This window comes from Diabrotica virgifera, chromosome 9 (assembly GCF_917563875.1).
Source record: "Diabrotica virgifera virgifera chromosome 9, PGI_DIABVI_V3a".
Lineage (NCBI taxonomy): Eukaryota > Metazoa > Arthropoda > Insecta > Coleoptera > Chrysomelidae > Diabrotica > Diabrotica virgifera.
The window spans coordinates 31,030,650-31,048,117 of record NC_065451.1 but is presented as its reverse complement, the minus strand read 5'-3'; the positions used below and the strand labels follow the sequence as shown (position 1 = coordinate 31,048,117).

The following is a 17,468-nucleotide window of genomic DNA, read 5'->3' as shown; positions in this document are numbered from 1 at the left end:
AAAATTCATATGACAGTGCATCCTGGTGAAAAACATGTGAATGTGAAATATGCACCATGAAGTTTTCAACAAGACAAGATTTAAAATTGCATATGAGAGTGCATACTGGTGAAAAACCATTTGAATGTGAAATCTGCACCAAACAGTTTTTAACATTTGGATGTTAAATTTGCACCAAACAGTTTTCAAGAAAGGATAAGTTAAAAATTCATATGGCAGTGCATCCTGGTGAAAAACATTTGAATGTGAAATATGCACCATGAACTTTCAACAAGACAAGATTTAAAATCGCATATAAGAGTGCATACTGGTGAAAAGCCATTTCGTTGTGAAATTTGCACCAAAGAGGTTTCAACGAAAGAAGCTTTAAAATCGTATATTATGACAGTGCATACTGGTGAAAAATCATTTGGATGTGAAATTTGCACCAAACAGTTTTCAAGAAAGGATAAGTTAAAAATTCATATGGCATCCGTGAATGTGAAATATGCACCATGAAGTTTTTAACAAGACAAGATTTAAAATTGCATATGAGCTTGCACACTGGTGAAAAACCATTTGAATTTGAAATGGTTGAGATCTCGTTGAAATCTATACAGTTTTCAATGAAACCACTTTTAAAATCGCATATAAGAGTGCATACTGGTGAAAAGTCATTTGAATGTGAAATTTGCACCAAACAGTTTTCAACAAAGAATAACTTAAAATCGCATATGAGAGTGCATACCGGTGAAAAGCCATTTGAATGTGAAATTTCTTCTTCTTCTTCTTATGCAATCCACTAATGGATGTTCGCGATCTCGTTTGACCATTTTTCTCTATCCCTTGCAGTATGTATTAGGTCTCCTATGTTTTTTAGTCCTGTCCATTGTTTGACATTACGGAGCCATGACATTTTCTTCCTGCCCACTCCCCTTCTTCCTTCAATCTTTCCTTCAATTAAGGTTTGCAGAAACTGATATCTTTCATTTCTAATTATGTGTCCCAGGTATGCCGTTTTTCTCTGTTTAATTGTGCACATCAGTTGTCGTTCTGTACCAATTCTTCTCAGGATTTCTTCATTTGTTATTCTTGAGGTCCAGGGAACTTTAAGGATTCGTCGATAGATCCACATCTCAAATGCCTCTAGCTTATTCATTGTGTTTATTTTTAAAGTCCATCCTTCCATGCCATATAGGAGCACCGACCATATGTAGCATTTTGTGAATCTTAGTCTTAGGTTTAGGTCAAAGTCAGAGTTCGTAAAGACGTTTCTGAATTTCATGAATGCACTTCTGGCTCTTTCTATCCGACATTTAATTTCCATATCCGACATCCAGTCTTCACATAGCCAGGTTCCCAGGTACTTAAACTTTCTTACGCGCTCTACATCTTGGTTGTTATATGCTAGTCTTGCATTTTGATGTTGACATAATTGACGGCTGATTATAAGGAACTTCGTCTTTTTTATGTTGATGCTAAGTCCCATGTTCTCGCTATGTTCTCCAATTTTATTAAGAAGGTTTTGGAGGTCTTCTATATTGTCTGCTATTAAAACCGAGTCATCCGCATATCGTATATTATTAACCCAGGTACCATTTACTTTGATGCCGCTTTCGCATTCCTCAAGAGCTTCCTGGAAGATACTTTCTGAATATAGATTGAACAGTAGTGGGGAGAGAATGCATCCCTGTCTTACACCTCTGAGAATTTTTTGAGCTTGCGTTGTTTCATTATCCACCTTGACGACAGCCAGTAAAGAGCCTCTATGCAACCAATGTCTTTTTGATCTATGTCGAGTTGTTTTAGTATATGTACGAGTTTATGATGTTGTACTCGATCGAAGGCTTTTTCATAATCTATAAAGCACATCATTACATATTTCCTTTGATCGTAGCAGTTCTGAGCTAGAACTTGGGCTGCAACTAGTGCTTCCCTGGTACCCAGGCCTTTTCGAAATACAAATTGTGAGCAACCAATAACCTTATCGCATTTTGTGGAGATTCTGTAGTGAAGAACTTTGAGGAATATTTTTAAAGAATGGCTCATCAGACTTATCAGTCGGTGCTTTTGACACTTTGTTGCGTTGTTCTTTTTTGGCAAAGGGATAAAGGTAGATACAAGCCATTGGACAGGGAATTTTCCTTTTTTATAGATTTGGTTGAAAACCAAAGTGTTGGAAGATGTGAAATTTACATAAACAATTTTCAAAAAAGGATAATTTAAAATCGCATATGAGAGTGCATACTAGGGCAAAAAACCTTTCACATGTAAAATATGCTCCAGAGAGTTTTTACATCACTGTAATTTAAAAAAACACAACTGCATACTCACACCGGTGAGTACCTATGAAAACTCACTTTTAAATTCTGTAGCGTAAAACTGATTATCTGTCTAATTAATAACATTTCCGAGAAGCGACACATCGAGTATCAGCTTTGAAGAGTGAATGCATCTGTAGCGTCAACCAAAAATCTGTAGATATAATTGAACTCTCTTGAAAATTTTTCATAGACCCCTATTATTAATTTTATACATATTTGCCGATGGCACTGTAATAAAAGTTTAAATTTAATTGCCTGTGAATAATATTACTTATACAATTAATATATAATGTAAAACACGAATGTCTAATTTTATTACAGTCGAACCCGCTTATTAGAATCCCTGTTATAGGAATATCCCGGTTTATGGAATATAAATTCAAGTTCCCGAAACATTTCCATTTACTCCTTAATAAATTTATCTGTTTATTGGAATAGGATCTAACTAGATAATACCGCTTATTAGCATATTTTGCAGGTCAAAGAATATTTTTTTTTACAATTTAGTAAAAATTTAAATTATGTTTGGTATTATGGTTTGTCGTCAACGGCCGGTAGTGCTGGATTAGATATTATTAGGGTAATAAATATTTATTACTTTGTTACGAATACCAATTCAATCTTTAGCATGGCCGACAAATGCATGGGTCATAAAATAATTTTTATTTGTCTACACAAAGGCACTGTAAACCTGTTATAAAATTGTTAGAAGCAGTTTATTTAGAATTCACTCAGAGAGTAGGCTACTTGTTTACAAGATGCGAATTATGGCTTTGTTAAATTCAAAAAGAAGGGAAAAGAACAAGAATAACAATCCATTTCTTGACGCCAATAAAACTTCTATTCAACCAATGGATTATGGATTAAGGATGACCACACGGATTAACAACGAAAAAGCTATAATTACCAATAATTTCTCAAGAAAAAAAAGTAATTTTGTTATATATGCATTTTAATAAGAAAATATGTATTTACATATTCTACATATTGCATACATTTCATATTAATTACCTAATGTATTCATTCATATACATGTAATGTAATTTGGTATTTAACACATACATAGATAAGTACTAGTTACACTACTGTATTATTGACGTAAAAAGACCTAAAACAATTTACATACACTGATTATGTACGTACATATATGATATACGTATTGGCATAGTATGTAATAAAACTACATATTGGCATAGTATGTAAAACTACACATTGGCATAGTATGTAAATAATATTATTACGTATATTCGGTAACACTTATTTCGACTAGCCACCAATGATCGGTTATTAGAATATCCCGGTTATAAGAATATTTTTGCCTTGCACAAAGACTATTCCAATAAGCGGGTTCGACTGTATTACCATTTCCACGACGTAGGGTAGGGTTTAGGTACATTGGTACGTGGTGCACCATGGGACAATTCGAATTTACCGTCTTGACGTTCGGTTGTAGGATAAATGCCATATTTAAGTACAAACATAGAATGCATTGTAAACTTAAAACTTTTTTTATGCCAATGTCGGTTGGGGCAGATTGGATTAAATAGACGGGGGCAGATTGGTACAGTGGATCTAACTGCCCCTCAAGCAAAATTTGTGGATTTTTCTACCCGATATAGGATGATATTAGCTCTAAGTATACTAAACGCGACATTGTAGCTAAACTTCCATATCCCATAAAGTGCCAGGGGTAACAGATGGCTGGCAGCTTATATTAATCTTTCCTGTTTCATTTATGAACTGCTTTATAACTTTGTGTTGTTTTATACAAATCACAAATAACGTTATCAAAAAGATCAATTTTATTGTTAATTATATTTTTCTCATCATTGGGACAGCTTGGGACTATTTGTTCCAAACTGCTCCACCATGAGGCACATTGGGAAAATGATGTATGAAATTTTATTTAATTTTTTTTTTCAAAAACTATTTAAATCTTTATACCAATTTCACAAAAAAATAATATCGTTAAACAGCATACTAACTATTCCCATATTAGCCGCACTTTCTAATACAAACAGTACCAAAATATAAGCTCTCGAAAATATTGTACCAAACTACCACACCCCAAGGAACTTCATTCCTCCACCTAGCCTAGCTTTGACCACTTTAAATGTGGTTTATGAAATAAAATTCACAAATTGAGCCTACCCGGGTAAGATGGTGAAAAGTGCCCCCAACTCAATTTAAATTCCATATAGGTCACTTTTTAGCACATATATAGGAACTCACTTTCTGCAATTTTTAGCCCCCTAGGTGGTCACGTGACCCCCCAGAGCCTAATTAGGCTTTTTATGTTTTTATTTTTTATCTCAGCCGCGTCAAGAGCTAGTCAAAAACTTTATTTAAAAATTGTAAGTTTCAAAAAGATCTATATAAAATTTTTTTTTATTTTTTAGCGGGAAATTCGAATTTTTAGAACAATTTTAAACTTTTAAATAACTGAAAAAAAACTAAGGAACTCGTTTTTACGAAAATCAATTATAATGTGTATTTTTGCACAATCTTTCACCCTGAATTTTTTCAAATTTTTAAAATTGGTGAAACGTACCTTTAAAAATAAAAAACCGCATTTTTTCGGTTTTTTTTTTCGTTTTTTGATACAATTTTATACATATTTTTCAAAAAAGGTAACACCGTCACTAGAATAGGTAAAAAAATTAAAAATAATTGGGGTTTGCTTAATAAAATTTTTTTGTAACGCCATCCATTTTCAAGATACAGGGCGTTGAAGAAAACAAAATTTTACACATTTTTTACGATTTTGCCGAAACTACTGGCAACATTGCAATAAAATTTGGCAGGTTTTAAGAGGTAGTTATTGTGCATTTTTTGACATACAATTAAGAATTTTATATTCATCATTGGCGCGCATACGGGTAATGGTCTGAACTTTTTAAAGAAAAAAAGATGGTACGCCACTGCCATATTTCAAATTAACAATCATTTTTGAATTCCTCGTTCCATTTGTGACAAAAAATCTATCTTCCCATTTTTCCATACGACGCGCCGTTTTGTTGCAAAAAATAAAATATCTTAACGCTTCCAAAGTATTCGAATTAATTTTTATAAATGTGTGTGTGTGTTCACAAAGAGGGGATGGCATTAGATGAACTTTTTGCCACAGATATTTGGAAGTTGAAGATTGAAGATGTCATATTAAATTTTTATTTTAGAATCTTTAAGAAATTGTATGATAATATCATTAATAGTTTTGGTGTTGAAGCTTAGTAGGTGTGAAATATTCAGTGGTAAACTTACATTCTGCTCCTGAAGTCTAGCAATTAGTGCTTTCGTATGGTATTTATTAAGTTCACAATTAAAGATTATATGATTTAAATCTGCAGTAGAGTAGTTATCACATGAACAGAGAGTTGATACGCATTCCTATTTTAGCTAAATGTGCAGGAAAATTGCCATGGTTTAATCTTAAGCGACTTAGGGATGTGGAATAAAATCGAGTAAAGTGGTAATCAAATATATGTAGGATATTTTGCGGAAGTTATGGGTATATGTAAGTGTATGGATTCCTCGAAGTTTGTACAAACTTAAGCCAAATAGTTTCCCATTTCTTTCTTAATTTTTTATGCAATTCTGGAATGTAATCGCTGGAGATTGTTAAATCTACTATTTCATTTAAAGTTGCTGAATTCTTTGCCATTTCATCCACTATCTCATTTTCTTTGATTCCAGCATGCCCTTTTACCCAGATAAAGACCAAATCACTGCTATTATTTTTAAATCGAGCGATTGTCTTTTTAATATGGCATAACAACTCATTGTTGTGTTTTTTGGTTAATGGTTGTGATATTGCCTCAAGAGCAGATAAAGAATCTGATAGTATAACCGTGTCTCCAAAGTTCTGTTCGACCGCGTAAGTAGAGCTCTTTCAATAGCATAAAGTTCGGCAGTAAAGATAGATGTAAATTTAGGTAGTCTAAAAGAATTACCACTTTTTATATTAGAAACATAATAAGCGCTACCTACACTATTACATGTTTTTGAATCATCTGTATAGATGTATTTATAATTAGAAAATTCAGATAAAATTAATTTTATAATTTTATTGTTTTGGCATGGTAAGTTTCTGTATGTAGGTTTTATGATCTTTGGAAAGATTGCGATTTCCTCAATAGAAAGGTTATATATGGGTAATATTTGTTTAGTGTTAATGCTAAAGTTGTTACTTTCTAAATAAGCATCTGTAAGAGGGGGAGAAGTTTTAATTCTCCAATAAGAATTTGTTAAGTTATATTCAGTGAGACTGTTAATTTTACTTAATAATTTATGTGAGTCGAAAGTCCTGGTCTTTAATAGAAACTTATTAGACAAGAATTCTCTTCTAAGGTTTAGAGGAGGTTCCTGTGCTTCTGCTAGAATTGCAGCACATGGCGTTGACTTAAACGCACTAATACATATACGTATTGCCTTATACTGAATATGATAGATTTTTGATAAATTAGATTTTGACGATGAACCATATAAAAAGCATCCATAATCAATGATTGACCGGATATACGATTTATAGAACATTAATGCTATCTTTGGGTCGGCACCCCATCTAGCTTTACATATGCAACGAAGCATGTTTAAACCTTTTTCGCATTTGTTGATAATGTGATTCACATGGAGTGTCCAGGTTAGTTTTTTGTCCAAAACCACGCCCAGCTACTTATGGTGAGAGGATACATTAATATCAACATTACTTAAATTTATACTGGTAGGGGAACTTAACCTATGTTTAGTGAAAAAGGTGATGCTAGATTTCTCAGGGGATAAGGTGAAATTAAAAGCCATAGACCATCTTTTTACACATTGCATTATCAGTTCCAAATCGCATAAACACTCACCATATGATTTACGGCTGCTATATATACAGAAATCGTCTGCATATTGAATGATTTTAATTGTATTATTTGTTTCATTTAATATGTTATGCAATTCTGCAGTATAGATATTAAAAAGTACTGGACTTAGGACTGAACCTTGCGGAATTCCGACTAATAGTAATCTAGGGCCGTAAATGTAATTTTCTGAATCTCGAATAAAAACTTCTCTGTCCCTATACAAATCTGTGATTCTTTGTGCAAATTTATAATTTAGACCGTATTTTATGAGCTGTACAGTTAGAATATCAATATCCAGAGTATCATAAGCCCCTTTAATATCTAAAAACAAGCATGCCGTTATAAGATTAACGGAAAGTGCATTCTGACAGCCGGTTTCCGAAACGTTATTCAAATCTCCGATCATCTAATCGGCTGTCAGATTTGATCAACTGTTAACCTGTGATGGGTTTCTCAAACGCCAATTATTGTAAAATTGCATGATCATAGATCATGTAATCGATGATCTGACATACGATTTGGTAGCGATACTGTCACAATTGGCTGTTATCCTTCAAAATTTCAATTATATTAACCTCTAAATCCAAACTTGTATCTTTAGATTCTAAAGGTGCATTCTCTCTTACGTACTGTCACTTTTGTTTGGAGCAAGAATTGAACGAGAGCATTTTAAAAATGAGGCTAGGTATTGTGACGAAAGTTGGAGATATAAAACAGTTTATTTATGATCTATAATATTTTATAATCTTATTTTTATTTTTGGTCTATATATTTACTTTTTATATTTATTTTTAATTTATTTACCGGCTGTTTTATTGTCTTCAAAGTTAGCTGATATAATTTCTCACACGATTTCCCTCTTATTTACATCGCTATAATCATTATGTTCTGCTTTTTAGAGCTCTGGCCTCTCAAAAAATAGCTCCACGAGTCTAGCATCCTTGTTACCTTACATTGTTAAAAGAAAAAAAATATAAATTATATAATCGAATATAAAAAATGTCCGAGATATCCATGTTCTGCAAGTTAAATAAATATTTTAAATTATTTCTTCCATAAAAAAATCTTATTTTTATTGAATAATATGATTTATATCATTTACATATGTGTTATTTGACAATTTTTTCCCGGAATTTGTTAATTGCAGTAATTAAAAAACTAAAAAAACTCTTAACAGCCCGTTAATCGACGGATAGTCGCAGATTAGGTAACAGTCCATTTTTACCGCCGTTTGACAAGCGAAACTGGTTAATCGACCTTTAGCAGACTCAAAACACTCATGATCGGCTGTTAACTAACGATTAATCTTTTGTCAGGTGATCGACTGTTGTTAAAACTAGTTTGTTTGACGTTTCTGACGCATTTAATCTATTGTTAATCGTCGATTACATAATTTTTGAGATGATCATCCTTTCGGAAACCGGGCGTGAATGTCGGAAACTAATTGAGCTAATGCTTCAGAGGTACCTTTGCCTCTGCGATATCCGAACTGATTGATAGGTAATAAACAATTACTTTCAAAATGCAATTCCATTCTTAATTTGATAATTCTCTCAAATGTTTTTGTAATACATGATATTAATGAAATGGGTCTGTAAGAGTTAGGTAGACTTAAATTTTTGTTGGGTTTAGCAAGTAAGTAAATTACAGTTTTTTTAAACTTTGGTCATATAAACCTTGCAACCACCAACTATTAAAAATATTTAAAAGAACTTCTTTAGCAATTACAGGCAAGTATTCAATCATTTTATATGTAATGCTATCAAAACCCGGTGCTGTACTTTTAGATTGTTTGATTGCTAAACGTAATTCCTCCAAACTGATAGGCATATAAAATGATTCATTGCATGTTACATTACTATTGAATTTACTGAAGTCGATTTTATTTTATGCAAATTTGGGAATAAAAAACTCAAAAAAATCGTCCACCATATCAGCTGATATACTGCCCGATCCCGTTGAGTCTTTGTTTGATATTTTTTTTATAAATTGCCAAATTTTTGTAGGGTGCGTATTTTTATTAATACTGCTTATGAAAGATATCCAGCTATCTCGAGCTTTTTTAGAAAACAGTAATTTAGTTTGACTAGCTACATTCTGGTATTGACAATAGTTTGTATAGTTTGAGACACGTTTATACTGGTTCAGGGCTTCTTTTCTGCGACGAAACATATCATAGCATTCGGTATCCCACCATATTGGACGTTGAGTTACTTGTTGTCTAGCTCTTTTTAGAGGAATAGTTGCGGATGCTGCCTCTGAGACCTTTTCCATGAAAATAGAGAAGCTTAGTAGATTGGAGTTTAGATTTTGGTTTGTACTAGTTAACGAATTTTCCAGTATAGTGGAGTATGCAGACCACTCAGCTAATTTATCATTCCATTTAGATGCTGGATTTTTATTTATTATAACTCTATCCCTAATAATTTCAAATTTAATTAAACAATGATCTGAACCTAATGCATCTGGTACGACATCCCATACACAACAATCATTAGCCAAACTGGCAGAGCAAAATGTAATATCTACCGCCGAAGGTAGCTCTTCTGGACGAGAAATTCTAGTTGGTTTACCATTATTGAGAACAACATAGTTATTATCATCTAAGGCTTCTACCAATTGATTACCACAAGCTTTATTAATATGAGACCCCCAAAGTGTATGGTGGCTATTAAAATCGCCACAGAAAATAACAGGAGAATTAAATTGCCGAAAGATATTTGACCAATCTGATTTAGACACATTTAATTTAGGCGGTTTATACACCGATACTAGTATAATATTTAAGGATGGAAATTTAACCGCGCAAAGTTCTAAATCTTTTTTATATGCAAAAGTAATAGGAAAATTTATAAATTTAATGTCTTGGCGAACTGCAATGGCAACTCCGCCAAAGCCATCTGTACGATCCTGTCGGATAATCTTATACCCTTTAAGTTTAAAAGAATGGTTTGGTTTTTTAAAGGTTTCTGATAAAGCTATATTATAGTTCTCTATAAAGCTAACCATAAGGATGGTTTTTAGAGAAAGAACGAATATTCCATTGGATAACTTTAATGTTTTTACTATTGAGTGTATTTATCTTATTAGTGAGTGAATCATCAGAACAAGATTCAATATCGATTTCTGGAATTAGATTTGAAGGACTTAATAGAGAGATCATTTTTCTAATATTTTCTTCTATATTATAATGTGATTCGGATGATTCTGAATTAACTACTTGTTTAACTACGGATATTAACTGACTTGTAAGTTTTTCCTTATATTGGATAAAGTCATCTCTGTGAGGATTTGGTATGATGGGATTATGTGTAGATTTCGTTTTTTTTTTATTGAAATTGAGAAGAAGTAGGCAAAGACTGAGAAATAGGTGGAGAATCCGGAGCAGACGGTTTACGTTTTTTCACTTGTCTTTTGGGTGAAGTATTTCGAACGATGGGTTTACGTAGCAAAAAGTTAGAATTTGGAGTTTGGGACGTACTAGGGAGAGATGAAAAATCTATTATTTGTAGAAATCTTAGCATAAGATGGATTATCATGCAATCTTTCAGCTTCTTTAAATGTAATATTTTCCCTGGCCATGAGTTGTTTGATATTTTTTTGTTTCTTGTATATTGGACAATCTCTAGATGTAGAGCAGTGTTCATTATTTTGGCAATAAATAGAGGTTTGGTTTGGCAGTGTTCATTATTTTGGCAATAAAATGAGAAGATTTGGTTTTACATTGCTTGGCAGAATGACCATATCGCAAGCAATTGAAACATTGAACAACGGGAAATATGTATGGTTCTACAGAGAAATTGCATAAATTAATTTGGATGTTTTGAGGAAGTTCATTTCCTACAAATTGAACAATAACCATTTGTCTGTTTACATATGAAATATTACCGTCTTTATCTGTTATCTTTCGTTTCATACGTTGTACTAGAACCACCTCTTTATTAGATATTATGGCATTTTTTAAATATTCCTCAGAAAAGTATGTATCAATATTCCTCAACACACCCTTCTTGTGTGTAAAAAATTTGGGTATATACGCTACTGAGTTATTATTGGAAATACTTTTATTATTAACTAGATAATTAGCTTTTTCATACGACTTAAAAATAACCTTAACGCGATTAAGACCAACCGATCTGATATCAATGACATCGGATTTTATGTAATTGTCAGTCAACAAAACGTGACCAATCCGGATTGGGAAATTCTTCCCAAATTCTTATTAGTGCTCTCAATATATACAAAATATGGACCTTTATCCTCAATTCTATATCTATTATTTAAATCTATAAAATTATTTACATACCTATCCTCCCCTGCATCCTTATTTTCGGGTGGCGAACTGCCACCCGAGGTTTCATCCATTATATATTTTTTTAATCACTTACCTAACCTACCTATTATAAACAATAAAGAAAATTAACAAAAGGAACACTAATTAACACAATAACGCACAATACACCGAGAACTGCTCGTTTGTATCGTTAAAATCAAACTATTAAAATGCGGAGAATAAAAATTCGTGTCCACACTTTGACAGTTATTTTGACAATCCATTTTTATTAATGGATGTACGAGTTTATGTATGTAGATGTAGAAACTACTAGAAGTTCGAATGCTTTGTAAGGATTAAGATCTTTTATTTTTTGAATAAAAATGGCACGTCGTATGAAAAAATAAGAAGAAAGATTTTTTGTCACAAATTGAACGAGGAATTCAAAAACGATTGTTAATTTGAAATATGTCAGTGGCGTACTATCTTTATTCTTTAAAAAGTTCAGACCATTACCCCTATGCGCGCCAATGATGAATATCAAATCCTTAATTGTATGTCAAAACATGCACAATAACTACCTCTTAAAACCCGCCAAGTTTTATTACAATGTTGCCAGTAGTTTCAGCAAAATCGTAAAAAATGTGTAAAATTTTGTTTTCTTCAACGCCCTGTATCTTGAAAATGGATGGCGTTACAAAAAAATTTTATTAAGCAAACCCCAATTATTTTTCAGTTTTTTACCTATTCTAGTGACGGTGTTACCTTTTTTGAAAAATATGTATAAAGTTGTTCCAAAAACCAAAAAAAAAAACCGAAAAAATGCGGTTTTTTATTTTTAAAGGTACGTTTCACCAATTTTAAAAATCTGCAAAAATTCAGGGTGAAAGATAGTGCAAAAATACACGTTATAATTGATTTTCGTAAAAACTAGTGTCTTAGTTTTTTTTCAGTTATTTAAAAGTTTAAAATTGTTCTAAGAATTCGAATTATCCTCCAAAAAATAAAAAAAAAAATTTCATATAGATCTTTTTGAAACTTACAACTTTTTTAAGTTTTTGGTTTGTTTGGATGCGGCTGAGATAAAAAATAAAAACATAAAAAGCCTAATTAGGCTCTGGGGGGTCACGTGACCACCTAGGGGGCTAAAAATTTCAGAAAGTGAGTTCCTCTATATGTGCTAAAAAGTGACCTATATGGAATTTAAATCGAGTTGGGGCACTTTTCACCATCTTACCCGGCTAGGCTCTTTTGGCAAATTAAAGGTAATATTATATGTACATTTAAAACAAAATTGAATAACTATAAACTTACCTTATAGGCTATTGGTTATATTCAAAATAAGATAGCTAAAAGTAACTACAACGTTAACGAGGCTTTATTATTTCATATGGTCAATGGACATCTATATATGAAAAAACCGCGGAGTGCTACCATTTAAAGGGGTGCGTTTTTCAGAAATGGGTGAATTAGTCCCTGGGCACAGGTTACATTAGGGTGAGTTCTATGCACTTTTGGTACAAACATATCCACATAAGAATTGTTCCTGGTTAAATTTCCTATCTAAATATCACCTTTTAAAGTCAATGATACTTTTTTTTACAAAAATATATTCAAAAGAAAAAGCACAAAGAAACCCAAAAGAAAGATATTTTGTTTTTTGTCCCATAACTTTTGTCCACGAGGATATAGGTATGGTGTATTCCACGAATATACGACTGTTTTGGATTATCGCGACAACGGATATTTTAGTGTGCAACATAAGAAGTACGAAAGTATTTTGCTATAATAATTACTCCAATAAACAGCAATATAATTTGCAATTTACTTTCGTTCTTCATGTTTTGCACAGTAAAATATTCGTTGTCGCGATAATCCAAGAGGGTCGTAAGTTCGTGGAATGGGGTATATAGACATTTCTTTACAGAAAAAAAAACCACTATTTCTTCTTTAAAATGTTGTTTAGTAGATGTAATTAGGATTTATAGTTTTCGAAATATGATTTTTCAAAGTTCGCCACTCACAGCAATTATGGGCAATTTTCCTTGTTATTTCGCAAATATTGTTCTGTAACTTTTTTCTGCGTAACTTTAGGTATATGCAATGGTACACGTAATAGGAATAGAAATCAATTACCTTTAAAATGGTCTACTGTATAACGTTGTACGACTTTTTTTTTAAGAGATTATGGTTTTTCAACGTTTTATACTTTTAACGATTTTGTATAATATAATATAAAAATAAAATAATATTATATAATATATCTCTAGTGTTAGGGCAAAAGGACTTAAGTCCATTTTTAGCCAAAATGAGTTATCTACACATTTGGTTGTAAATTGTGAAGAAGTTTGTTTTGGTAAAAGCGAATTAAGTCTATCTTAAAATATAAGGTTTTTATTAAGGTTCATGTGAACTCTCAATTAATTTGTTTCTGATCCTAGAGATGGCTCTACTGCGGCACGCTGCTGTGGTAACATTTTCAACTTAATTGTAGATTTCTACATGATGACTCAGTAATATGTAGAAACCCGTACACATTTCTGTCGCTCCACCCCTTAGCTGTGTTGCCAAATTGTTTAGACAGTAATTTTATCAAAGACCAAATAACAATGAGTAATGTTAGGAATATTTCTAAGAAATGTATAACGGAAGTAGTTGACTAAAGGAAATACTTTTTATAATCCATGAATCATACACTTAAAAGCGTAAGATTGAAGGGAGTGTGAATTTTAGTGAGTTGCAAGGATTTATCTCTACAGATGGATAATATTCAGTGGCGGTTTCTCCATAAGTGCACACGTGCACGTGAACCCCCAAAATTATTTTCACATCAACATTCATATATGTAATATTTATCATTCTATAAATAACATTTTAATCTAACTATACAGTAATTGAAATTCGAAATAACAGATCCAAGGAGTTTATAAGTATCTAATAGGTAACATTTAATTATTTTTATTCTATTTCAAAGGAGAAACTTCACGGATGCGAGGCCTTAGACAGAACTATATATTACTCAATAAAGAGGGCTTACATTCTGTTCTTTAAAATGGTGTATCATCTATATTTAAATACATAATGGAAACCAAGTGATTCTTTGATATTTTTTACCTGTATTATTTAAAATTATTTCTTTTACAAAAATTACATAAACATTAGTCTTAGAAAACATCACTTTAGTTAAAATTATTTAAACCTTGACATTTAAAATTTTTTTTAAATCAAAGTCCAGCTCTTCGTTAGCATTAGCTTCAATATATTCCTCTGACACCTCAGTTATCTTAGAGTTCCCACAATTAGTACCTATGCACATACACCCTTTGCAGAATATTGAACAACTAAGTCCTATCTTCCTGCAACCGCAGTTTTTTTACATCCTTTGGAACATTTACATGCTATTTTTTCAAGCAAAGCTTGTGGTGCAGGAGCTTTGAAAGTAAATATTGGAATTAAAACATATTTTGAAGTTTGCCCGGCCAAATCAAGTGGATCCAAAGTATTACCTATAAAAAATAAGATTCAATCATAACACACAATCACATAAAATAGTTATAATGAGGAATTTAAAAAATAATCCTCAAATCAAAAATCGTTGCAAGTACTTATTACATTTTGAAAAAGCATATCTTGTTCAAAAATAATCCTAGAATTTTTTGTAATACACCATTTTGAAGTAAACAGAATAAGCTTTCTTTTTTATTATACAGGGTGTCCCGAAAAGAATGGTCATAAATTATACCACACATTCTGGGGTCAAAAATAGTTCGATTGAACCTAACTTACCTTAGTACAAATGTGCTCACAAAAAAAGTTACAGCCCTTTGAAGTTACAAAATGAAAATCGATTTTTTTCAATATATCGAAAACTATTAGAGATTTTTTATTGAAAATGGACATGTATAATTCTTATGTCAGGAACATCTTAAAACAAAATTATAGTGAAATTTGTCCACCCCATAAAAAATTTATGGGGATTTTGTTCCCTTAAACCCCCCCAAACTTTTGTGTACGTTCCAATTAATTCAGTATTGTGGTACCATTAGTTAAACACAACGTTTCTAAAACTTTTTTGCCTCTTAGTATTTTTTCGATAAGCCAGTTTTTATTGAGATGCGGCTTCTTTTTCAATATATTTACGTAAAAATTTTATGGGGGTTTTGTTCCTTTAAACCCCCCTAATGTTTGTGTACGTTCCAATTAAACTATTATTGTGGTACCATTAGTTAAACACAGTGTTTTTAAAACTTTTGTCTCTTAGTCTTTTGTTCATAAGTCACCTTTTATCGAGATGTAGCTTCTTTTTCAAAATATACCTAAAAATGTAAATTATAAATAAATTTTCAGATTATTAACAGGTCTCTATAACCGTACTTAACCATATACAAATATGTGGTGGATTCGACAAATATTCAAAATATCTCGATAAACACTGGCTTATCGAAAAAGTACTAAGAGGCAAAAAAGTTTTAAAAATAATGTGTTTAACTAATAGTGCCACAATAATAATTTAATTGGAACGTACACAAAAGTTTGGGGGGGTTTAAAGGAACAAAACCCCCATAAAATTTGTATGGGGTGCACAAATTTTACTTAATTTTTTTTTAAGATATTGCTGTCGTAAAAATGCCACATGTCAATTTTCAATAAAAAATCTCTGAGAGTTTTCGATATATGAAAAAAAATCGATTTTCATTTTGTAACTTCAAAGGGCTGTAACTTTTTTTGTGTGCACTATTGTATATAGGTAAGTAAGGTTCAATCAACCTATTTTTGACCCCAGAATCTGTGGTATAATTTATGACCAATCTTTTCGGGACACCCTGTATAATATATACCTAAATGTAGAAAAAAAGTTATAATTGGAAATTTAAAAAATAATCGTAAAAAATATAAGAACTCGTTAAAAGTGTAAAGTCTTGAAAAAGATAACCTTTTTAAAAGAAGTCGTACAACATTATACAGTAGAACATTTTAAAGGTAATTGATTTCTATTCTTCTTACATGTACCATTGCATATGCCTAAAGTTACGTAGAAAAAAAGTTACAGAACAATATTTGCGAAATAACAAAGAAAATTGCTGTGAGTGGCGAACTTTGAAAAATCATATTTCGAAACCTGTAAATCCTAATGACCTCTACTGAACATCATTTTAAAGAGAAAATATGTAAGTTTTTGAAGTTATACTTCTTTACGCGCGATATGAGGGTGAATTTTTATATGTTAAAACCTACGATCCCGGCGCATGCGCATTATAACTTTGTTCTGATTGGATGTTCAAATGACATGTCAAAAATTATTCAATATGTCGGCTGTGGCAAAGCTGTGGTTTGATTAAAAGTCCAAAAATATATATGAAAACTATTTAAAAAGGCAGTATAACTATTAACTAACTTTTGTTTGTTGTTTCTTTTCACACAAATTTCAAAACGCAACAACCATAAATAATTATTTATGGTTGGAAAAGAAACAACAAACAAAAGTTAGTTAATAGTTATACTGCCTTTTTAAATAGTTTTCATATATATTTTTGGACTTTTGGACTATTTTGGACAAGGACTCATTCTAATTTGGTAAGTAGTTTTTATTATAATCATCAGTGGCGGATCCAGAAATTTTGTTTGGGGAGGGGGGTCATGGGTCTTGAGGGTGATTTAATTACCTATCTCTGATGCAAGGTGACTTAGTGTTACCAACCTTAGGATACGTGGATTTACAATTATGGGGGGGGGGGGGTCATGACCCCCATGACATCCCCCTGGATCCGCCAGTGATAATCATATTGTAATTATACATTTGGATTAGGTTGGAATAAATTTATTTTCTCAAGAATGGGGATTTTAGAGAGAAATCCGTAATTAGGTCCGATTTTTATTTTTAAATTATGATTTTTTGGCGTAGATTTATTTATCTAGTAGGTATGTAATGCTTTGATTTACATGCTTAATTTGATTACCAACAAAAGTTCTGCCAATCTTCATCTAATATATTGTTTTCTTACTGTTTTGTTATATTTTAATATTTTCTTCCACAAAAATCAAACT

The 17,468-nt window shown here is 31.7% G+C and overlaps 1 protein-coding gene across 1 annotated transcript in view; it reads left to right on the top strand.

Moving 5' to 3' along the window:
* Window positions 1-17,468, top strand: part of LOC126892618 (zinc finger protein 260-like) — an 87,445-nt gene that overhangs the window by 53,039 nt on the left and 16,938 nt on the right. The gene's annotated exons all lie outside the window — the stretch shown is intronic.